This window comes from Schistocerca americana, chromosome 6 (assembly GCF_021461395.2).
Source record: "Schistocerca americana isolate TAMUIC-IGC-003095 chromosome 6, iqSchAmer2.1, whole genome shotgun sequence".
Classification (NCBI taxonomy): Eukaryota; Metazoa; Arthropoda; class Insecta; order Orthoptera; family Acrididae; genus Schistocerca; species Schistocerca americana.
In genome coordinates, this window is record NC_060124.1 from 520,945,882 (window position 1) to 520,970,981 (window position 25,100).

The window sequence follows — 25,100 nt, forward strand, 5'->3', positions numbered from 1 at the left end:
TAGAAACATGCTCGGTGAAAAACAGTAATACAAACATATTAATCGCTTAGGAATGAAATACATAGGAAGTACAGAGCAATCAATACTAACTGGCTGCAGGAAAAACAAGAAGTGATCGTCAGGACGACTTAATCAGCTTACAGAAAAGTGAAAATAACCGTCGGTGAAAGTAAAATCATGGCTGGTAATATTATGAGTGCAATGGAAATCCCACTGTTAAACGCAGAGGAGTGAGTGGATAGGTGGAACGGGTAAAACGAAGACTTCTATGAGGGGGAGCACTTGCCTGGCGACGAGATAGAAGAAAAAATCGAAGTCGATATGGAAGACACACGGAATACGGTATTACAGTCAGTATTTAAAACAGCTGTGGAAGAATTGAGATCAAACATGTTAGAAGGTATAGATAACAACCCATTGGTATTTTTAAAACCACTGGAGGAAGTGGGAACCAAGCGATCCATCTTGTTGGTGTATAGTATGCATGAGATTGGCGAGGTTCGATAAGAGTTTCAGGAGGTAGCAACAGCTGGTAGGTGCGGAACTATAGCACAATCAGCTCGCGCACCCAAGCTACTAACGGGAATAAGATACAGAAGAGTGGAACGAAATTTGAGTATCCGAAAGATGAACATCAGTTTGGCTTTAGGAAAGGTAAAGACACCAGAGAGGCTGTGCTGACATTGAGTTTAACAATGGAAGCAAGATTGAAGAAAAATCAAAGCACGCTCACAGGAATTATAGACCTAGAAAAAGCGTCCAACAGTTTAAACGCAGAAAGATGTTAGATATTCTTAGAAAAATAGGAGTGAGGTATAAGGAAAGGTGGGTAATACACAATAGGTGCAATTATCAAAAGGGAACATTAGGACTGGAAGACCAAGAACGAAGTACTCGTACTAAAAATGGTGTAATACAGGGATTAAGCCTCCCACTCCCTCTCTTCAATCTGTACATCGAAGAAGCAGTGACTGTTGTGACCAGAAGAGATGTGAATGTTCATCCTCGCCCTCATAAACCACTACTGGACGATACGAGCTGTACGAGCAGGGGCCCTGTCGCCTTGGAATACTGCATCACCAATGACGAACTAAAATTGTGCCACGTGATGGGCCTGATCAGCAAAAATGGTTACATAATACCTGGCCAGAGTGGGACTGTTCAGATTACCCATGGGACCCCTGTAATACCACGAAATGGCTGCCGAAAGCGTCACCAAACTGCCGTCATGTTTCACTCTTGGACGTAAACCAGTCCAGAAGCTGCAAACAGTCTGCGAAAAGGCCCATCTGATCAAATGAAATTCTTCCATTTACCCGTAGTCCAGCTTTGACGGCTTCGGCACCACGTTTCCCATTGAATCACTGATGAGTGGTTTTGGAATCACATAGCTCCCTGGAATTCACTGCTTACGGAGCTCTCTCGGTTATTATTATTATTATTATTATTATTTTTTTTTTTTTTTTTTTTTTTGTTTTTTTTTGTTTGACACGGTCCGCCAGTGTGTCCTTCAACTCAGCAGTGTCTTTTGCAACTGTGGTCCTCTTAATTTTAGTTACAATCCTATTCATGATCGTCCATGACGATCACTCCACACACACTTTCGTCCGCGTTGTGTGTTAGATGATGTTTTTCCACTGACCCTGTATGCAATATTAATCTTGATGCGTCTTCAAACAACAAACAATTCGGTTATCTTCGTTACGAGCACCAACAGTCTGCTCACATTCGAATTCCCCCAGCTCCCATGTAATGCACTGTTAACTACACAGAAAACTGTTCTGATTCAACTGATACTTGCAATCTACTGAGGACATTAGACGGGTGTAGTTCGTGGTCAGAGAGATTAGCAGAACCTTCAGGCTTGGCTAGCATTTCTCGTGATTTATCCGTATTTTTGTCCAACCACTGTACGTCTGTGTGACTTCCGCCCTGCCTTGGAGACACGTAAAATTATTCTTCAGATTGTCGGCCCCCGATAGCTAAATGGTCACCGTGGCGAATTGTCAATCCTTTGCGCCCGGGTTCGATTCCCGGCTGGGTCGGGGAATTTTCTCCGCTCAGGCCTGAATCATCACCGTGACGGATTGTCAGTCCTCTCGGACCGGGCTCGATTCCCGGCTGGGTTGGGGAATTTTCTCCACCGAGGGACTGGGTGTTGTGCTGTTCTCATCATCATCCTATCATCCTCATCTACTGCAGGTCGCCGATGTGGCATCAAATTGAAAGAACGCCACCCGGTGAACGGTCTGCCCAACGGAGGGGACCCTAGCCATACGATTAAATAAAACTCTTCAGATTGAAATAATTGGCTTGTTTCTCGACAACATGCGTTCTTATTGGTTTCTTTCCTTGTAATCAACAATCCTCACACGGCGCTAACGCCTAACAGAACCACACGCACCATAATTTTAGCAACTATCGTCCAACGAAATTTCCTTTATCGATCGACTGTTTACTCCTGGAGAAATGTATCCCTACCGAGTTAGAAAACATTCGTAATAACTGAAATAACACTTATATTCAAATCGCCATCTGGTCAAACTAATTCAGCTCTTCCCTGCGTTCCCTAAGTGAATGCTGGTATGGTGCCTCCAAAAATGTAACGGGCGCTTCGTGTGCCATCTTTATCAAATTAGAATTTTCGCTTAATCTCTAAACTCTTCGTCAACGGCAGACTATGATATTCATTTGCCTCTAGCTTAAATAACGCAGTGTGCGTCCCGTCGCAGCGCTATCAGAGCTCTGAGGAACATGTGGATATTTTGAAGGTGGCGTGATTCAGTTCAATCACATGGTCACTCATTCATTAATCATGTGTCACACATCAGTTCCTGACGCCAAATAACCACTATTTGCGATTTCAGTGGTGTCATGCGAGAAGTCGTTGGATTGCAGGGTGGAGGTCTGTTGTGTTTTCTGATTACAGGTGGTTCTTCTGCCTCTGTGCCGGTGATTAGGACTATTGAGTGCCTGCACGCAACCTGTCTGCGTGCTGGACAAACTAGACCTATACCTGGAGTTATGGCCGGGGTGCAATTTCCAATGAAAGCAGGAGCACCCTCGTGGGTATCCTACTCACCCTGACTGCAAATTTTTACGTTGACCTGGTGATTCGACATGTTGTGTTGCCATTGATGAACAGCACTCCAGAGGGCGCTTACCAACAGGATAACGCTCGCCCACATACCACCGTTCCCAACATGCTCTACAGAGTGTTGACCCGTTGCCTTGGCCTACTCGATCACCAGATATTCCCCAATCGAGAACGCATGGCAATTCATCCGATGACAACTCCAGCGATATAAATGAGCAGCATTAACCGTCCCTGCATTGACAGACAAAGTGCCACAGGCCCACAAACTGACATCCGACAACTGTGCAACACAATTTATGCACGTCTCCGTACTTTAATTCAACATTCTGGCGTTTACACTGGTTACTTATGTATCTGAATTTCACATTCGCATTGCTTATCTCGCGCTTACATTGATCTACGTTATAGCAATGTTAATCACTTAAATACGTTTTGCAGACAAATGTGTTCCGGAAATTTCATAATTAGTCTCCATTAATTATTTTTTGATGCTGCCCTTTTTTCCGTCAGTATTATGACACCGAAGGAATGGAACACGATCTGTCGGTAACAGAACAGAGGAAGCTGATCTGAAGCGGAATATTTCACGGTCGTGTCTTGCGGCTGTTGGCTGATTTAAATTTGAAATCGGGATGCAATAAGACTGCCCGCTGCGGCTGTTCCGTTTCCCCTCTGCCCTGGTGCTGCTGTATATTGCCCGACCTGGAGGGCGCGGAACAGCTCGCCGCTCTCCTCTAATTGCCCCTCTTATTCGCTGCCGAGTGGCGATGCTAATGACGTCATCAGCCGCCGACATAGCACCCACCCCCAGCGCGCAACAAGTAGTACCTCCCGCTGTAGTCGGCGTTCACTTTCCTCGACGTGGGTTCGTGGTCTGGGCTGAATCTGTTTGTTCTCCTCTCGTGAGAATGGGGGCCTATGTCTGTTCGTGTGTACCGAAAACTTACCTCTCTCCCACTGTCACAGCTCGGCATCTGGCCACTGCCTAACGACAGCTGGCTCTTACATGTAAGTTAATGCGGACGAGTAGGGAAAGTAAATTCGTAATGTTCGGATACAGCACTGGTACTGTCCTGATCGTCACAGTCATGTCGTTTAAATATCTGGGAGTAACGTTGCAAGGCAATGTAAAATGGAGAGAGCGTCTGTGGTCTGAGGAAGGGAAGGTGAATTGTCGACTTTGGCTTATCGGGAGAATTTTTAGGGAAGTGTGGTTCATCTTTAAAGGAGACGGCATATAGCACGCCAGTGCGACCTATTCTTGAGTACCGTTCGAGTGTTAGGGAGCCGAACCACGTCGAATCATAGGAAGACTCCGAAGCATTTATGAGGTAGGCTGCTAGATTAGTTAGCGGTAGATTCTAACTACACGTAAGTGTTGCCAAGAAGTTTCGGGAGCTCAAATGGGAATCCCTGAGGGAAGGCGACCTGCTTTGTTGAGGAACACTACTGAGGAAATTTAGAGAGCCGACATTTAAGTCTCGCTGCGGAAGGTCCTACAGCTGCCAAGAACAAACATTTCCGAATGGACCACGAAGATAAGATGCGAGAAATTAAGGCTCATATGGAGGCATATATGCTATCAGTTTTCCATCTCTCTATCTGCGAGTGGAATAGGAATGGAAATGACTATGGTGAATGGTATGTGCTAAGGTCTGATCAGGGTAGATGCAGAAAATAAAGTCGGTAGTTGCCAACTGCAAGGTGGAATAAGTATAATATCTTTGAGTAGGAGGATCTTTGATGGTTAAGAGAGCCGGGTGCGCGCAGTAAAGAACTCGGCAGTCGCAGCTAGGTGCCCAGAGGAAGCAGACGTGTGGTGACAGCTTTAAGGTAGGATTCGTGCTACGCAGTTTTCAGGTTGTACACTGAGCAAACTTTAGTACGTTAATGGGAGAAGCTATAAAATGATTTCAAAATGGTTTTTGTTAGATAACGTTCAGAGTTAGGATTTGTATGTCCAAGTTTTGACGCAGTAAGGGTTTTGTAAAAATTTTGTAGGAGTGATTCGTGCTATAAAAATGTTGGAAATGGTAGTTTTTGTATATGACTTACATTTCTATTAAATTTTAACAATATATATCAACATTGTGTTTAAATCTAACAGCCTTAATATGAAAATGAGTAGTAAAGTAAAGTTACCCACCAAATGAAAGAAGGTAAAGAAAATGAGGCCTCTGTGCAATATATGTGTGCAGTTCATGGTTTGAAATCGATTTTCGTGTGACTAAAGTTATCAGAGTAAAGTTATTTCAAATAACTAATTTTATGCCATTGCACAACTGGCATTATTCAAGTCAAGATATAATTTCATTAAGTAAACATCAGGGCCAAAAGTTAATTTTTCAGTACCATTTTAATGCCATTGCACAAATAGCATTATTCCCTTAAACTTGATTACTCAGTGAAATACATGTTTCATTACTGGAAAAATGGAGGAGTGCATGAAACAAGTTCGCAGACGCAGTCAGATGCAGTTTTGTTGAATAATTATTTTGTAACAACTTTATCTTTGATACTTTCACTGGTTGTGTACAGTGGCTTGTGGTATATGTATGTAGATGCAGAAGTTAGTTAGTTAGTTAATTGTACCATACACTGTATTCACGAAAAACGCTGTGATGCGGAATGTGACAATAGAATATACAGTAGGTGGTCAAAATACAGAAACACTGCGAGAAATAGGTGTTTGAATATAAATGCAGATGTCGGCCAAGCGTGCAGATTGACTGTTGTATTTGACCACGAATGGCACCTGTGTAATGTCCTCAATACGTTGCATATGTCAGATTTGGTCACAACTGTGTTTTGTGTAGTTGTGAGCTCAGTGAATCCGACAGTACACATACCGTTGTTGCTCGTGTGGTTGGTGATTCCGTAACCTAGGTAGCCGAAGGGTTTGGTGTTTGAAGAGGTACCGTATCGAAGATTGATACCGCATGCAGGAAAATCGTAAAACTTCATCTGCTAAGTCATAACGTGGACCAAAATATATGCAGAGTGATCGAGGTGGAAGGTCATTGGGTAGGATTGCGACGGAAAGTAGGACGATAACATCTGCAAAAGTCACTGCACAACAGAATGTCAAACTCGTGAATCCTGTGGGCACCAAAACAACCCAAAAGGAACTCCACAAGCGGAGGGTTGCAGGGCGAATTGGAATATGGTAACCACTCATCACTCATGAAAATGCTATTATTTTCAGAAAAATGTCGTGCCGAAGCCATAAAACCTGGACTATGGAGCAATGGAAGAATGTCATTTGGTTGGATGAGTTTTGCTTCACACTTTTCCAACTTCTGACGAAGCGAACGTCCCAAGAGTGAAACACGGTGCGAGTTCGGTCATGGTTCTGGTACCCACATCTTGGTATGCCATGCGTTCCACTATTACTCTGCAAGGTCGCGTTACTGCCAAAGGTTATGCGACCATTTTCGCTGATTAGGTGCATCCCATGGTACAATGCTTGTTCCCAAATATCAAAGCTGTGCTTGACGACGGCAGGTCCTCTGTTCACACATCTCGTTCTGTTCAGAATAGCTTCTGTGAGCACGAAGATGAATTGTCGCATCTCTCCCGGCTACCAGTCACCAGCTCTCAACATCATTAAGGCTTTTTGTTCGTCTGTGGAGAGAAGGTTGCGAGATAGCTAGCCACCTCTATCATCGTTATCCGAACACCCCATTATTTTGCACGAACAATATTGTAAGACATCCTCAAAACCCATAAGAAATTTGCATTTACCCTGTTCTGTGAGGCAACGTGTATTACGAATGGTAAAGTTCGTTTTTGTGGTGGTTCCATATTTTCTCATAACCCCTGTAATATGGAACTAGCGGTTGTGAAACTGATAGTCTGGTCCTAAAATGCTCGTAGCTGAGTCGATAAAGTCAACAACAACAGAGTCAACGGACACCTAAGGGTTGATTCATTTTCACAGGACTCAATTTTATGACGTGGTGCAGCCGAATTTGTGGTCCTGTGTGTGAATTTAAGGAACCATGGTCTATCGAAAAATAATGTTTACAATCGCTTGGTAGGGAAGCTGGACCGATTTTCCACTATCTTCTGTATGCGATCATTGGGAGCAGTTGAATAGACAATGGAAAACGCGTGAGGAGGTTGAGACTTTACTAACCGACTGGGTTATAGTAATGGTGACAATCTACTACTTTTTTGGATTGGCGAAGTTATAGTTTGATTGTTTGCGCAGTGGAACAAGAATTCGGAGAATGTAATGACTAAACCAGTAATAAACTTCGTTGCCATTCATTCCTATAAATGAAAGTAAAAGACAGGTTTTTATTTTTTCGAAGGTGGTTCTAGTCAAAATATAAAAAGTATCCAATCCATTTTGTAACAGTTTCACATTAATTTTGGAAGGAAAGCCAAGTTAATAAAAAAATGAATAAATAATCAACAGCAATTCCTTTTTTAGAACAGACGGATTAAACAATAAAAACTTTAAAAGAAAATCTTGAGAAAGGAAAGTGAGAGAAAAATATTCGCGTACATGTTTAATGATATTCTCATTTGTAGAAAGTGACCATGTGTTCATTTGTAGCATCTCTGATTGAAACGCTATTAGATCTTTGCATTAGTTATGCGTAGAAACAAAAAAAGGAACTTTGTTTTTAACTCTATGATCTTACGTGAATTCCAAAACATTTATTACGAAAAATTAAATATTTACTTACTAGCTCTCGTACATTACCGGAAAAGGGTGAGAATAGCATGGTTAAGTATAACACAGCAGCAAAAGTCAGAGACAGCTAATGTATTATGGTTGTCTTCTGTGAGTAAATTACGCAGACTATGTGCTTATAGTAAAGCAGGCCAGTTGCTATCAAAAGCCATGCTTTATAATACGGATATAGAAAAATTACCTATTAAACAGAGAAGCTGTCCGTCTTACCAAGACGAACATAGTAGTGAATTTTCTAGTTAGTCATAGAGTTGGCGCACAGAGAGCTGAAGAGAAGTTTCAAAATGAATAGAGGATTCAGTCAACGTGTGACGAACTCTGATATACGTTAAGTCACAAACCAGTTGCCTCACGCAAAAAATCTGAGAAATATTGGCAAAGTAAAAGCGGCAACTCGTCAGATTTTAGCCGTCACAACACCAAAAAGGAGTTGTGCGACATAAGCGAAAGTTGGTAGGCGTGTTGTTACATCTGAAACATGACGTCTATTCAAATTTCGCACCAGTCGCATAAGAACGGCGCTAGTAGCGCCGATTTAAGGATGCAAATCAGGTTTGCTTTAAATATACGCTGTAATACTAGTGATGGTTAGTTACTTTTGAGATTGTGCGTGGTGAGTCGATGCAAGACTGTCTTTAAGGCGAGAAAGACACCAACATCAGCACGTCATTAACTTTAAACGACATCGTGTAATACGGCTACGAGAAACTGAATATTCCTTTTGCGATACTGTAGAAAGACTTGTCAGGATTGTTGCTACTATACTTAACTGGTAACAGCGGTGGTCACAAGAATGTACGATAACAAGAAGACCAGGCTTCAGACGATCATGTGACACTACAGAGAGGGAAGACTCTCATGTTTGGCGTGTGGCTCTGGCGCATTCTACTGCAGCTGCAGCAGCAATTCGAGCAGCAATTGCCACTTCAGTGACACAACAAACTGTTACGAATCAGTTACTTAAAGGACAGCTCCGAGCAAGGAACTCCGAGCCAGAAACCCTGTACCTTGCAATCTACTGATCGGAAACAATCCCCAATTGCGGCTCTAATCGTGTGAAGCGAGAGTTCATTGGAGGGCAGTGTGGAGGTCTCGTGTTTTATGATGAAAGTTTGTTGTGTCTCGGTGTCAGTGATGGCCATGTGTTGGCTAGGAGGCGGCCAATTAAGGCCCTGCAATCAACCTGTCTGCGGGGACGTGTCTGACATCCAGCACCTGTCCAACAAAATGCATGCATGCTTTCATGCTTGCATTCAACGTTATAGCGGTTATACCGATTATAAAGGTACCAGCACTTCATATTTACAATGGCTTATCTCGCGCCTGCATTAACCTGCGCTTCTGCAGTGTTCAAATGGTTCAAATGGCTCTGAGCACTACGGGACTTAACTTCTGAGGTCATTAGTCCCCTAGAACTTAGAACTAGTTAAAGCTTACTAACCTAAGGACATCACACACATCCATGCCCGAGGCAGGATTCGAACCTGCGACCGTAGCGGTCGCGCGGTTCCAGACTGTAGCACCTAGAACCGCTCGGCCACACCACCCGGCTCTGCAGTGTTAATCACTTAAATGTGTTACGATACAAATGTTTTCCGGAACATTCATTACTCTACAGTAATCATTTTTTGATGTTACGGTTTCTTTCTTAGTGTTTTTCACAGCGACAGTGCCTTAATTTGAGGAGGAAATTTTTGAAAATGTACGTTTGGAGTACAGAATTGTGTTACAGTGAATCACTGACAATTGGAAAACCAAAACAGAAGAGAATCTAAGTGTTTGAAATGCGGTGCTACAGAATATTGCTGAAAATTAGGGGGACTGATAATGTAAGGAATATGAAGGTTCTCCACAGAATGGTCGAAGAAAGGAACTTAATGAAAACATGAGAAGGAAGAAGGAGATGGGACAGGATTATAGGATGTGTAAAGATATCGGGGGATAACCGACCTGGTACTGGAAGAAGCAATAGAATGGGAAAGCTGTGGCGGACGACAGAGACTGGAATACAGTGTGTCTCAAACTTCTGGGTCAAATAGAAACAGTTGTTGCGGGGTCGGTGTGTCGAACCCGGGACTCCAGATGGCAGAGCTGAAGCCGGGACCCACCGCACCGTATTTTGTGAGGAGGCCAAGCAATTTCAAGAGCGCCAAGGGGCAGTGCAGATTGATACAGCGGTATTCAGTAACATTTGTTTATTGAGATAATTAACAGTACTCGATGGGAGAAGCGTAGTGTTGGCGTGCCGTCTGTGCACTGTCCCATGAGTCCAGCCGGCTCAGCAGACTGCTGGTATGCCGACGCCGCTGCTGCCGTCATCAAGACCGCCCTGCTGGAAGTCGGCCGCGCTCTGCTGGTCGCTGGCCACCGATGCGTTGCAACTTGCGCCCCTCCGCTGCCCACGATTCTGGAGACTGCTACAGTCTCTGGTCCTCGCCGCCCTCCACCCGGTTTGGCCTGCTCTGTCCGACCATGGGCGAAGGTGGGTGTACTGGTCACCCGTGGCCCTCGGGCCGCAGCTGCTCCCAGGACAGGACCGGACTTCAACCCTCGCCCTCCTTGATGCTGTGCCGCAACTTGCCGCTAGTGGTGCTTGCCGGGTGGGACACCTGCCACCGTCTCTGGCGCTGCTGCAGCGCTGCTACGCCTCCCGCAGCGTACGCCTCGCCCGGACCCCGGTACGCCAGGTGGGAAGCGAACGTCGCCCGTTGACTTGAGTGGAACCGAGCCCCTCCCGGACCCACTGCAGACTACTGACACTGCCCTCTTTCAGGTAGATTAGATTAGATTAGATTAGTTTTCGTTCCACAGATCCGTGCTGAGGAGATCCTCGTGGATGTGGAGCATGTCAATTTTTTTTTAAGCTGAAATAACACTACTAATACAGGGCTATTACAAATGATTGAAGCGATTTCGTAAATTCACTGTAGCTCCATTCATTGACATATGGTCACGACACACTACAGATACGTAGAAAAACTCATAAAGTTTTGTTCGGCTGAAGCCGCACTTCAGGTTTCTGCCGCCAGAGCGCTCGAGAGCGCAGTGAGACAAAATGGCGACAGGAGCCGAGAAAGCGTATGTCGTGCTTGAAATGCACTCACATCAGTCAGTCATAACAGTGCAACGACACTTCAGGACGAAGTTCAACAAAGATCCACCAACTGCTAACTCCATTTGGCGATGGTATGCGCAGTTTAAAGCTTCTGGATGCCTCTATAAGGGGAAATCAACGGGTCGGCCTGCAGTGAGCGAAGAAACGGTCGAACGCGTGCGGGCAAGTTTCACGCGTAGCCTGCGGAAGTCGACGAATAAAGCAAGCAGGGAGCTAAACGTACCACAGCCGACGGTTTGGAAAATCTTACGGAAAAGTCTAAAGCAGAAGCCTTACCGTTTACAATTGCTACAAGCCCTGACACCCGATGACAAAGTCAAACGCTTTGAATTTTCGGTGCGGTTGCAACAGCTCATGGAAGAGGATGCGTTCAGTGCGAAACTTGTTTTCTGTGATGAAGCAACATTTTTTTCTTAATGGTGAAGTGAACAGACACAATGTGCCAGAACTGCGAGTCGCATCAACGATGCTTTCGAACTCATTGATGGGGACATGCTGCGCCGAGTGTGGGAGGAACTTGATTATCGGCTTGATGTCTGCCGAATCACTAAAGGGGCACATATCGAACATTTGTGAATGCCTAAAAAAACTTTTTGAGTTTTTGTATGTGTGTGCAAAGCATTGTGAAAATATCTCAAATAATAAAGTTATTGTAGAACTGTGAAATCGCTTCAATCATTTGTAATAACCCTGTAGTATGAATACATACAATACATCATTTGTTTCTATTAAAAAATTCGTCAGTGGAGTAGAAGGAGTTGGCCACTAGTAAGTCTTTCAGGCTCCTTTTAAACTGATCTTTATTTGTAACTAAATTTTTTATGTTTACTGGCAAATTATTGAAGATGAGTGTTCCTGAGTAGTGGACCCCTTTTTGAACTAAAGTAAGTGCTTTGAAGTCCTTGTGCAGATCATTTTTGTTCCTGGTATTGTATGTATGAACTGAGCTGTTTGTTGGAAAAAGAGATCTATTATTTAGGACAAATTTCATTAATGAGTAAATATACTGAGAGGCAGTAGTTAGTATACCCAGTTCTTTGAAGAGGTTTCTACAGGACGTCCGTGAATTTACTCCACAAATAATACGTATTACACGCTTTTGGGCTCTGAAAACTTTTTTTTGACATGAAGAGTTACCCCAAAATATTATACCATATGACGTTATGGAATGAAAGTAGGCAAAGTATGCAAGCTTTTTCATTTTTATGTCGCCTATGTCGTAGACGGTGCGATCTCTACCGTTCCGTCTCGACCCGGTCTTGTGTCCCTGAACGCTTAATATAGCCCGAACAAGCACATAGAAAACGAAATACAAGTTAATACAGAATACTTATAACATTGCTGTCAAACTGGCCCCTTTAAGCGAAGACCAGCACAGGTCCATCCCGACGCTCGACTGACCTGGCACACTCCGTCCCAAACTAAAATTGCTCGTCTATTTATACTGCTTTTCCCTTGCATCTGACGTACCGTCAGAGAGAGACAGAAACTGTGGCAGGGATAAATTCCCACACATCAGTCACTTACAAATCGCCACTACTGGCTCTGACCTCGTGCCCGGCCTCATACATTGCAATAACTTAAAGCAACGCTACAGTTTCCTGCCTCGTTGTTGCTCCACTCAAAACAAATTGCGCGTGCAGTACCACCGTCGCAGCTCCGCGCCCGTGAGTGCCATGTTTACGTTGCCTGGCCTGCTGGCTGTCGACTGTTACCACATTCTGTCAGCGGCCCCAGATTTTATCGCCAAACTGCGCCTTCATTGAATTTTGATAAAATTTCCCTTTCCTTGACTAGGACTGACACTAGCGCAGCACAGTGATAGTGAGTCCATGATCCATTATATTGAGGTAGTGGACCAATGGTCAGATGTGTATTTTTTAAGGACTGGCATATTTAATGTGTTACGGACGTACACGGAGTACACCGCATACCAACAACGTAGCTCATATTAGTTGCTCAAAGTTACGACGACCAGTCTCAGTGTATACATGGCAACGGTGCATGAAGTGCAGAGCTCTTTCAAAGGTCCCTGGTGTCTGTTGTATCAGGAAACCGACAGCTAAGAACAATCAAGAAGGTCTTCATCGGTTTCTGCGGGGACTTCACACGCCAGTGTCTTGACGTAACCCGAGACGAAAAAGTCCAGAATTGTGAGATCAGGCGATCGCGCTGGCCATGGGAAGGTTCCTCCGCTTCCAATCCAACGATGACGATATGTGTCATTCAGATGGTTGCGGACATCCTTTCGCGGACAAAAAGGGGTGCAGTGTCAAAGAACTGTGGCGGCACTTCTCGCATGAACACCAGGTAATGTTGTCCATTCCAATGGGGAGGTAGCAAATAACGTCGTAGCGTCTTGGACGAAGCCCAGGCTTACGTTGGCAGAGAACCCTTGCTGGTGGCCCCGATGTGGGTGGCGTGGGGACTGTCCTCATAGCACCCATTTCTGTAGCGGCTGTTGAAAACACCATCGCCGTTGAATGAGGCTTCATCCACGAGCAATACAAACTATGCGAAGTTCGGCGCTACAGCATTGCCTTGGATAATGAACTCACAGAAATGAAATCAGAGCTCGAAATCATTGGTTCTAGTGCTTCCACACGTTCTTTATCATAGGGATGTAATACCTGTTCCGTCAGTACTCTTCCCACTGTATCCTTCGAAGTGTGTGTGTTTCCCGGGCAACGAATGTAAAATTAGAGAGATCAGAGCGCGCACAGAGGCTTTCAGACAGTCGCTCTTCCCGCGAACCATACGCGACTGGAACAGAAAATGGAGGTAATGACAGTGGCACGTAAAGTGCCCTCCGCCACACACCGTTGGGTGGCCTTCGGAGTATAAATGTAGATGTAGATGTCGATGAGTGACTGTAGTAGGATACAAGATGACTTGGACAGGATTTGTGATTGGTGTAAAGAATGGCAGCTAACTGTAAATGTAGATAAATGTAAATTAATGCAGATGAATAGGAAACAGAATCCCATTAGTAGTGTAGCGCTTGACACAGTCACGTCGATTAAATATTTGGGCGTAACATTGCAGAGCGATATGAAGTGGGACAAGAATGTAATGACAGTTGCGGGGAAGGCGGATAGTCGTCTTCGGTTCATTGGTAGAATTTTGGGAAGATGTGGTTCATCTGTAAAAGAGACCGCTTATAAAACACTAATACGACTTATTCTTGTGTACTGCTCGAGCGTTTGGGATCTCTATCAGGTCGGATTGAGGGAGGACATAGAAGCAATTCAGAGGCGGGCTGCTAGATTTGTTACGGGTAGGTTTGATCATCACGCTAGTGTTACGGAAATGCTTCAGGACCTCGGGTGGGAGTCTCTAGAGGGAAGGAGGCGTTCTTTTTGTGAATCGCTTCTGAGGAAATTTAGAGAACCAGCATTTGAGGCTGACTGCAGTACAATTTTACTGCCGCCAACTTATTTTTCGCGGAAAGACCACAAAGATAAGATAAGAGAGATTGGGGTTCGTACAGAAGCATATAGGCAGTCATTTTTCCCTCGTTCTGTTTGGGAGTGGAACAGCGAGAGAAGATGCTAGTTGTGGTACGAGGTACCCTCCGCCACCCACTGTGTGGTGGATTGCGGAGTATGTATGTAGATGTAGATGTAGAAGTTGACAGGTTTTATTGCCGCGTGCTCGGACACGCTATTGAACACCACCTCCTCAATGTCTGGTGCTCGCACATACCTTTGGCAGGAACTTCGGCCTGCTCTCTGTGACGTGAACGAAATCGTCTCCTCTAAATTTGTATCCAGTCTGAAAAGCTTCTTTTAATTATGATGACGCCTGTTGGGAAAGCGTTGCCATTACATTCGCGCTGCCTTACGGGACTACATCCTTTTGCACCATACATGAAATGCATGTCAGCCGAATCTCGTGACGAATAACGTTCCACTGGACGGAGTAACGCGGCTCACCAAGGGCACACTACAAGCTGTCTGATGCAATGGCCAACTGACCCCAGGAATTGTGGTGTGCGTGAGGCCCAGGTTAACGCACCGGTGCGATGCGTGCGATCGTCGCATGACATACGTGCTACGAGCTAAGTTGGGTATTGTATGTCTGTTTGGTTGTCAGTGCGTACGTTGTTTATCACCTGCTGCCTGTTCCAGAGTACAACAAACACTTGGGAATTTTTGAGAGGGTTTGGCAGAACTGCATGCGCCGTTGCAATATATGCTTTGAGACTGGCCGTCGTGACTCCGAACAGTTTCTACGAGCTGCGTTGTTCTTGTACGGTGTACACTGTGTATGTTCGTAACACACTAAATATGTATTTCAGACGAATGGTTCATTATCTCAGAATAATCGGTTGAGGACCCACTATCACCTGTTGAGACACACTTTGTATTCGAAAAATAACTGAGGACGTAGGCTGCAACGCTGCTCTGAGATTAAGAGGTTATCGCAAGAAACCTTATGGTCTGGGATGCGATAAGCTGCAAAATAAAAGAAGAAATGGCTCTGAGCACTATGGGACTTAACATCTGAGGTAATCAGTCTCCTAGAACTTAGAAGTACTTAATCGAAATCAACCTAACGACATCAAACACCTCCATGCCCGAGGCAGGATTCGAACCTGCGACGTTAGCAGTCGCGCGGTTCCGGACTGAAGCGCCTAGAACCGCTCGGCCACACCGGCCGGCGATGAGCTACAAATCTCTTTCACTTTGGTATTTCTGGAGGTGACACTACGCAGTGTTGGGTATGTGCGCGTAGAACCGCTCGGTCACCACGGCCGGCTACACAGAAGGCCACTATTTGAAGGCCACTATTTGACCCCCTTCAAACACTCATTTGCTGTAAGGAGCACGAGTATGCCTCCGTGGCATGGTTGCCTTCTTGCTTCACACGTCTGCACCACACTGAGCCTTTTGGCTGTGTGTATTCCTTATTAAAGGGCAGACACAGATGGCACTCTGGTAGCGACGCCGTGTATTCCTTATTAAAGGGCAGACACAGATGGCACTCTGTTAGCGATGCTGTGTATCCCTTATTAAAGGGCAGACACAGATGGCACTCTGGTAGCGACGCCAGTAGGCTATCTGTTGGAGCACGACGTTGAAACTATTATCTGTACCTCCACTACCGTCACCCCCCCCCCCCACCCCCACCCTCCGGGTGGCATATGCCGTCATCGGATCAAAACCGATGTTTTTGTATTTCTATCCTTGGTAGTCCGTGGGACTTCGGCTGTTCACTTACGTAATAAAATAAACACCTGCAGCCATCATTTTTATGTTGCTTTACCACATAGCAACCAGTTTCGGTGACTCTAAATGCAATCTTGAGGCCTCAGCTGAAGCTCAGCTGAACTCCTATCGTATACCCAACCCCATTAGTCGGCAACATTTATGAACTCGCTTCCGTAGAGCACTGTAACAGCGACGTTCTGTGTGCAAACACAACATCGCTGTCACGGTTTTCTGCGGAAGCCGGTTCATAGATGTTGGCCACTGATTGGATCGTGTAAAGGATCAGAATTCACCCCCTCGGCATTAGCTAAAGCCTGAAGATGGTGTACTGTCACCGAAACTGGTTGCCGTATGACAAAATAACATCAAAATAACGGGTGCAGGTGTTTCATTTTATTACAGAAGCGTTGTCGTCATTCTAGGAGTACTAATATCTTTTTTTACGGCGGTTTGTGTTGGTACGAGTCAACTACAAGTGACCGTTACACGCAGAACACGAAGATACCGACTCTCTGCTCGCATTCTGGCGCGTGACCGGAGCACTTGAACATTGGTGACCGTAACAGCATGACAAGGAACCCGCCGAAAACAGGTGTGGTCATCTACGAAAGTCCCTGACAACCAATGATAAGTAAGAGGTGTGTCATACTTCTGTCTATATTAATATCTCTTACAACAATTCATCGTAATCGATCTGAAACTATTCTTAGGACATTGGAATGTTAATTACCCATCTGTATAGCAACAACGTAATTTTGGGGTACGGGAGAAAATACTTCTCAGTGAAATATTTTTTGAGGTAACAGCTTCACTGCGGCAATCAACGCCTTCGTCGACAGTTTTCAAGAAGTGAAAGCAAAATATACTCTCAAGTAGGGAGACGACTATTAAAAAAATATTTGTCTGGTCATCCTGATTTAAGTTTTCCGTGATATCCCAAATTCGAACCAGGCAAATGCCAGGATGGTTCTTTTGAAAGGGCACGGCCGATTTTTTGCCCAACCCCTACACATTCCGAGCTTGTGCTCAGTCTCCAAAGACCTCGTTGTCGATGACACGTTAAACGCTATCCTTCCTATAGTACAACGTTCAGTGCCGAGCCACCAACGTAAGAGTTCGAAACGAAGACAAAGCACTTTGCAGTACTGCACGAAAAAAAAGTGCAAAACTTGAAGTCTGTGGGAAGTGATTACTGTCATCAGAGATTAAGAGTGATCTGAAAATGACATGAAATGCAAGTGTTACAAATGATCTTGACAATGACGCTTAGTCGAAATTACCTAAACGCACGATTAAATAAACATCCCATTACAGCCTTCTACAGAAAATGTTTAGGTTTATTATCATCTGTGTATATCGCTCAGACACTGGGTGGTTGCAATTAAACTGACGGAGTTCCGAGTGCTACAGTGCTGAAACATCTTCACGATGTACAGAACTTCACATTCGCATGACGTCACAGTACTTCTACAGTGAACAGGCTTATTTTTTACGATGACATGTTTACATTTCAGAGCCTGACATGCGCTGAGGCAAAATGTTTTGCAGTACCACATGAAAATGGCACAAACTTAGAAATTGTAACTGTAAAATAAATAATTTCTTCAGTTAACAGCGAAATGATAACCTTAAAAAAATAAAAACAAAAATTAAACAATCTTAGGTACGTGATTATTCAGTTTCTCCAGCGTTTTTCTTGAGTGAACAGTCCACGGGTGTACCGCTTGTTCACAGAGTGCAAAGAGCACAATGTTTCGGCAGTCAGACAAGTCGCCATCGTCAGGTTCGCTGACGCAGTGAGCTCCTGAGGGCGCGTGGTCAACTAATATCCGCTGCCCCCACGAGCCGCTCTGTCCACTGTCCGCGGAAAAGCTAGCGTCGCCGTCTGTGATGGCGTGTAAGTTCTCTGTCCGCCCTGATTGCAAGACGGTCTTCTTAATTAAACTCAGTCCTCGTTCCAAAGTCTTGCTAAGAAAATAGCCGCAATCTCGGTTTATGAGATCGTTCCTGGTACGAACTTCTGTGACCTCTCTAACAACGCTGTCCTCGTATCTAGAAGTCTGTGCCAAGATCTGAGTACGTTCATACTCCATCGCGTGATTGTCGAACAAACAGCGCTCTGCGACCGCTAACTTGTTGGGATACATCAGTCGAGTGTGCCTCTGGTGTTCTCTGCAACGATATTCGACGGTGCGCATATGTGACCAATATACGTCTTCCCATGGTGACATCGGCCCTCCGCAAAACCCAACATCTTTGAGGCTTCCCAATAAAGACTCATGTTTTATTGGGCGGGAATTACACTACTGGCCATTAAAATTGCTACACCAAGAAGAAATGCAGATGATAAACGGGTATTCATTGGGCAAATATATTATACTACAACTGACATATGATTACATTTCACGCAATTTTGGTGCATAGATCCTGTGAAATCAGTACCCAGAACAACCACATCTGGCCGTAATAACGGCCTTGATACGCCTGGGCATTGAGTCAAACAGACCTTGGATGGCGTGTACAGGTACAGCTGCCCATGCAGCTTCAACACGATACTACAGTTCATCAAGAGTAGTGACTGGCGTATTGTGACGAGACAGTTACTCGTCCACCATTCACCAGACGTTTTCAGTTGGTGAGAGATCTGGAGAATGTGCTGGCCAGGGCAGCATTCGAACGTTTTCTGTATCCAGAAAGGCCCGTACAGGACCTGCAACATGCGGTCGTGCATTATCCAGCTGAAATGTAAGGTTTCGTAGTAATCGAATGAAGGGTAGAGCCAAGGGTCGTAACACATCTGAAATGTAACGTCCACTGTTCAGAGTACCGTCAATGCGAACAAGAGCTGACCGAGACGTGTAACCAGTGGCACCCCATACCATCATGCCGGGTGATACGCCAGTACGGTGATGACGAATACACGCTTTCAATGTGCGTTCACCGCGATGTCGCTAAAAACGGATGCGACCATCGTGATGCTGTAAACAGAAACTGGATTCATCCGAAAAAATGACGATTTGCCATTCGTGCACCCAGGTTCGTCGTCGAGTGCGCCATCGCAGGCGTTCCTGTCTGTGATGCAGCGTCAAGGGTAACCGCAGCCGTGGTCTCCGAGCTGATAGTCCATGCTGATGCTAACGTCTTCTAACTGTTCGTGCAGATGGTTGTTGTCTTTCAAACGTTCCCATATTGACTCAGCGATCGAGACGTGGCTGCACGATCCGTTACACTCATGCGGATAAGATGCCTGTCATCTCGACTGCTAGTGATACGAGGCCGTTGGGATCCAGCACGGCGTTTCGTATAACCCTCCTGATTCCATATTCTGCTAACAGCCATTGGATCTCGAGCAACGCGAGCAGCAATGTCGCGATATGATAAACCGAGTCGCGATAGGCTACAATCCGACCTTTATCGAAGTCGGAAACGTGATGGCACGCATTTCTCCTCCTTACACGAGGCATCACAACAACGTTTCACCAGGCAACGCCGGTCTGCTGCTGTTTGTGTATGAGACATCGGTTGGAAACTTTCCTCATGTCAGCACGTTGTAGGTATCGCCATCGGCGCCAGACTTGTGTAAACGCTCTGAAAAGCTAATCATTTGCATATCACAGCATCTTCTTCCTGTCGGTTAAATTTCGCGTCTGTAGCACGTCATCTTCGTGGTGAAGCAATTTTAATGGCCAGTACTGTATATTCTTCAACATGCGTCCTATTTTTAAAGATTGTGAGCCACTGTACGGTATAAAGGCTGTGGTTGCCTTTTTTTCCGTGGCTTCTTTCGTCTCAAAATGTTGTACCGTTGTCGTGGGACGGAGAGTGCGCCTAATCTGCCGTTCTGGAACTATTTTCTTCGGAATACAGTTCGAGATGTTCCAGCTTCTGAGGCACGCTCTGTGCGTCTGAAATGATTCGCGCCGTGTGTACTAGTGTTTTTAGTACCCCATTCCTCTGCGAAGTGCGATGGAAGCTCTCTACAGGCAAATACAGGTGAGTGTGCGTTTTCTTCCGATACACACCACGTCCCAGAGTGTCACCAGGGTGTCATCCAGGAATGGTAATCGTCCGTCTGCTTCGGTTGTAAGAAGGCTGTTTAGGTTTTTATGTTGGTAACGTCACGTAGCACTCTGTATGAAAATCACTGACTACGGTGTGTGCAGTCTGTTGCTAGTTCGCATTGTTGGAATATTCGCTATTGTAGAGTTGGGCAGTTGGATGTGAACAGCGCGTAGCGTTGCGCAGTTTGAAGTGAGCCGCCAGCAGTGGTGGATGTGGGTAGAGAGATGGCAGAGTTTTGAGAGCGGATAATCTGGACGTGTGAAGGTAGATACACTGTTTATTCTCAACTAAAATCTTTCATTTGCTAAGTAAGCCTATTATTCTCTACTATAATCTTTCATTTTCTAACTATGCCTATCAGTAGTTAGTGCCTTCAGTAGTTAGAATCTTTCATTTAGCTCTATTGCAGTAGTTCGGGTAACGAAGATTTTTGTGAGGTAAGTGATTCATGAAAGGTATAGGTTGTTATTAGTCACGGCCATTCTTTTGTAGGGATTATTGAAAGTCTGATTGCGTTGCGCTAAAAATATTGTGTGTCAGTTTAATGTTGATCAGAATAAGAGAGAAATGTCTGAGTACGTTCAGTTTTACTCAGCTGTCTCTGTATCAAATAACGTAGAAGTTTACCGGCATAGTAATTCATAGATTTTTCTAAGGGGATGTTTCACGGTCGCCATAGCGAATTTGGTGGTTGGATGTATGGAGTTCAAATACGTAAGGAAATCGAGGAGATTGTCCCTTCCGTGGAGTCAGATGACGGACGTGTCAACCCAGTAACGGAAAGAAACATGTGAGTTTACACGTGGATGACGCCAGGGCTTCCTCGCCGAAGTACTCCCTACACAAATTCGCAAACACAGGCGAGAGGTGGTTGCCCATTGCGACTCCATCCGTTTGTTCGTAGGATTCTCTATTAAACAAAAAATACGTGGAAGGCAGAACACGCCTGGAGAGATCGGTGGTCTTCTCGACAAATTTATAATCAATACGCTCTAGTGACTCTCGTAGAGGTACCGTGATGAATAACGAAACGACGTCAGATCTATCCAGGATATCTCAGTCTTTCACCCTGACGCTGTTGAGGCGTTTTACAAAACCCACAGAAATATGGATATGATGAGTGCAACTAGCATTTCCGGCAGGTATTTTTCCAGCAAATATGTAGCTACCCGAATACTGCTGACAATGTGTGGTGTCACCGTCAGACACCACACTTGCTAGGTGGTAGCCTTTAAATCGGCCGCGGTCCGTTAGTATACGTCGGACCCGCGTGTCGCCACTATCAGTGACTGCAGACCGAGCGCCGCCACACGGCAGGTATAGAGAGAGACTTCCTAGCACTCGCCCCAGTTGTACAACCGACTTTGCTAGCGATGGTTCACTGACAAAATACGCTCTCATTTGCCGAGACGATAGTTTAACATAGCCTGCAGCTACGTCATTTGCTACGACCTAGCAAGGCGCCATTATCAGTTACTATTGATATTATTAATCATGTACCGTCAAGACCGACGTTCTTCATTAACGGATTAAAGTTAAGTATTCCACCAGCTACGTCCGTTTTTCTAAATTCTAATTTCCTTGTCCTGTTCCAGACCTCACGCCAGCCTGCGTGAGCTAAAACGCGTGCCTTTCGGCCTCCTTCTAGTAACACGGTGTTGGCTCTCCTGCCAACCAAAACACAATGGAGCGCAATGGCACCACTTCTTTCTTTGTGAATTTTGGTGAGTCCATAAAGTTTTGCGGTATAGTTCCTTGAGGCAACAGTTGCTGATGACCGCTCTGGTAAGTCCGCTTCCTTGATAAGAGCCCTAGTCCTGTTCTTCACCTTCTTTGTGGGGTAAACGTTGATCTTCCTACATGTTCTGAATATCGTCCTTGTGGTAAAGAAAAACAGTAGCATTGCCTTTGTCAGCAGGCAAGACAACAATCGCAGGCCACTCTCTCGGGTTCCGAATCCCCGCCCTCTCTCTGCTGGTAATGTTTGACTTCATAGGCTTGATTTTCGTCAGAGCACCCAAATTTCAGGACGTCCTCCTTCAGCTGCTTCGGTCGGTCCTTTGGCCGCCCAATATAAGACGAGTATTGTTGTAAGTGTCAAGGACGATCTCGGTTTGGGGAAGGCCGGCGTATACCAGATTCCAAATCAGTGTGTGAAGACATATATTGGACAGACAGTGCGCACCGTCGAAGATCGTTACCGGGAACACTCGGCTGATGTATCCCTAAAAGTCAGCGGTCGCAGAACACAGTTTGTCTGAGAACCACGCGATGGAATACGAACATGCCAGGATCTTGGCACGGACTTCCAAATACTGGGACAACGTCGCTGGAGAGACCATAGAAATTCGTACCATGGACGATCTCTATAATCTTAGCAAGGCTTGGGAACCAGCACTGAATTTAATTGAGAAGATTCTCAGGGAACAAAACGATGTGGCGGCCAGGACGGACAGAGAACTTACATCAACGCCACCACAGACGCCAACGCTCGCGTCTCCGCGACCGCCGTCGCCAACGCGCAGCTCCGGGCACGGACCGCTGAGGGAGCAGCTCGCGGGGGCAGGGGATATTAGTCGGCCACATGCCCACAGGAGCTCAGTTCGTCTGTGCACCTGACGATTGCGGGATGTCTGATTGCCGAAATATTGTGCCCGTTGGACAGTATGAACCTGCATGACACTTGTGAACTGTTCCATCAATCTTACGTATGTTCATTAATTGGTGTGCTCGCGGAATATAATAGCTCATCACGTGAAAATATGACGCTCTAAGCAGTGATAACCGTGAAATGGTTCCTATTTTCATGTCTACTTGGTGGTCCATTATCGTGATCGGGCCAAATATGTCACGAAGCAATCATCAAACGAAAAAACTACAAGGAACGACACTTGTCTAGCTTGAAGGGGGAAACCAGACGGCGCTATGGTTGGCCCGCTAGAGGGCGCTGCCATAAAACAAACCGATATCAACTGCCTTTTGTTAAAAATAGGAACCCCCATTTTTTATTCCATATTCGTGTAGTACGTAAACAAATATGAATGTTTTAGTTGGACCACATTTTTCGCTTTGTGCCAGATGGCGGTGTAATAATCATGAACATATGGCTCACAATTTTAGACGAACAGTTGGTAATCGGTAAATTTATTAAATTAAAATACAGAACGTAAGTACGTTTGAACATTTCATTTCGGTTGTTCCAATGTGATACATGTACCTTCCTGAACTTATCACTTCTGAGAACGCATGCTGTTACAGCGTGATTACCTGTAAATACCACATTAATTCAATAATTGCTCAAAATGATGTCCGTCAACATCAATGCATTTGGCAATACGTGTAACGACATTCCTCTCAACAGCGAGTAGTTCGCCTTCCGTAATGTTCGCACATGCACTGACAATGCGCTGACGCATGTTGTCAGGCATTGTCGGTGGATACGATAGCAAATATCCTTCAACTTTCCCCACAGAAAGAAATCCGGGGACGTCAGATCCGGTGAACTGCGGCCATGATATGGTGCTGCGACGACCAATTCACCTGTCATGAAATATGCTATTCAGTACCGCTTCAACCGGAAAAGAGCTATGTGCTGGACATCCATCATGTTGGAAGTACATCGCCATTTTGTCATGCAGTGAAACATCTTGTAGTAACATCGGTAGAACATTACGTAGGAAATCAGTTTACATTGCACCACTTAGATTGCCATCGATAAAATGGGGCCAATTATCCTTCCTCCCATAATGCCGCACCATACATTAGTATTGTAACAAAGCCGTACCATTCCAATCCCGGTACCATTCCAAAGTACCGTTATCCATGATGGCGGCCATGACGTCAGAGACACACCCCCCCGCTTACATATACGCGCTAGGCATGAAATGTTTTCATAACACCGCCACCATTCCAAAGCACTGTTATTCAACAACAACAAGGTCGCACCCAGTGTATCCACCACGTGATGCGTGTCTAGTCTCTATTGCCGTAGCGAGGTGTGTGAGAGAGAGTTAGCGCCATCTCTCTATGTCACAACCCCGCGCCTACAAACACGCGCTAGGCAGGACCTATATAAATCAGTGCACGGCCCACCTCACTCTCACACTGCTCGTATACTTCGTTCGTCCAATACTTGTCACGTCTTCGTAATTAAACGTGCAAAAATGAAGCACCAGTCGACCTCCAGTGCAGTCACTCAGAACAGGATCAAACGGAAAACTAAGTATCATATTTCACATTATTCTGTCTCGTTCATTATCCTTATTATTATTCAATGTTTTCACTTATTCGCTAATATCTAATCATTCATCTTCTTTTTTCAACAGAGTCAAGCGCCACCATGCTTAGCTCCGCAGACGCGTCCGAACCTGCATCATCATTAGCTTCGTCAACCATCTCATCCGGACCTACACCAGCGGCAGCCGACTCATCTGATCCAGTAGCGACCACGTGGGATCCTGTAGCCCACCTAGCTCACATGTTAGAGCAGGACAAGGAGTTGCTGCTATCCGTCCCACTCAGCAACACGTGTGATGAAGACGCTCGATCTGCTCACCACCCAACGACTTCAACCACTGGTGGTGTTAAAGATCAACTAAATGGTGGTCAGTACTGGATGCCGACATATAACTCATCACAATCGAACACTCCCGTGATAGTGCAACCACCGAGTTTAGATACTGTAAATAAAAAGAATACGTCTAGTGCGGCTACGCTATTCACCACGACATATAATTTAACCTCCAGTGGTTCCAAACGTGTGAACATTGCTATAGACGTCCATCAGGTCCGGGGGATCCAAGCTATAATGGAGATTGAAAATATTTCCAAAAGTGTTAAAGTCCCGATTTCCGAGTTCGACTGGGCCGGGATCTGTCATGCAGGGCGCTACATCAATCAACAAATGAC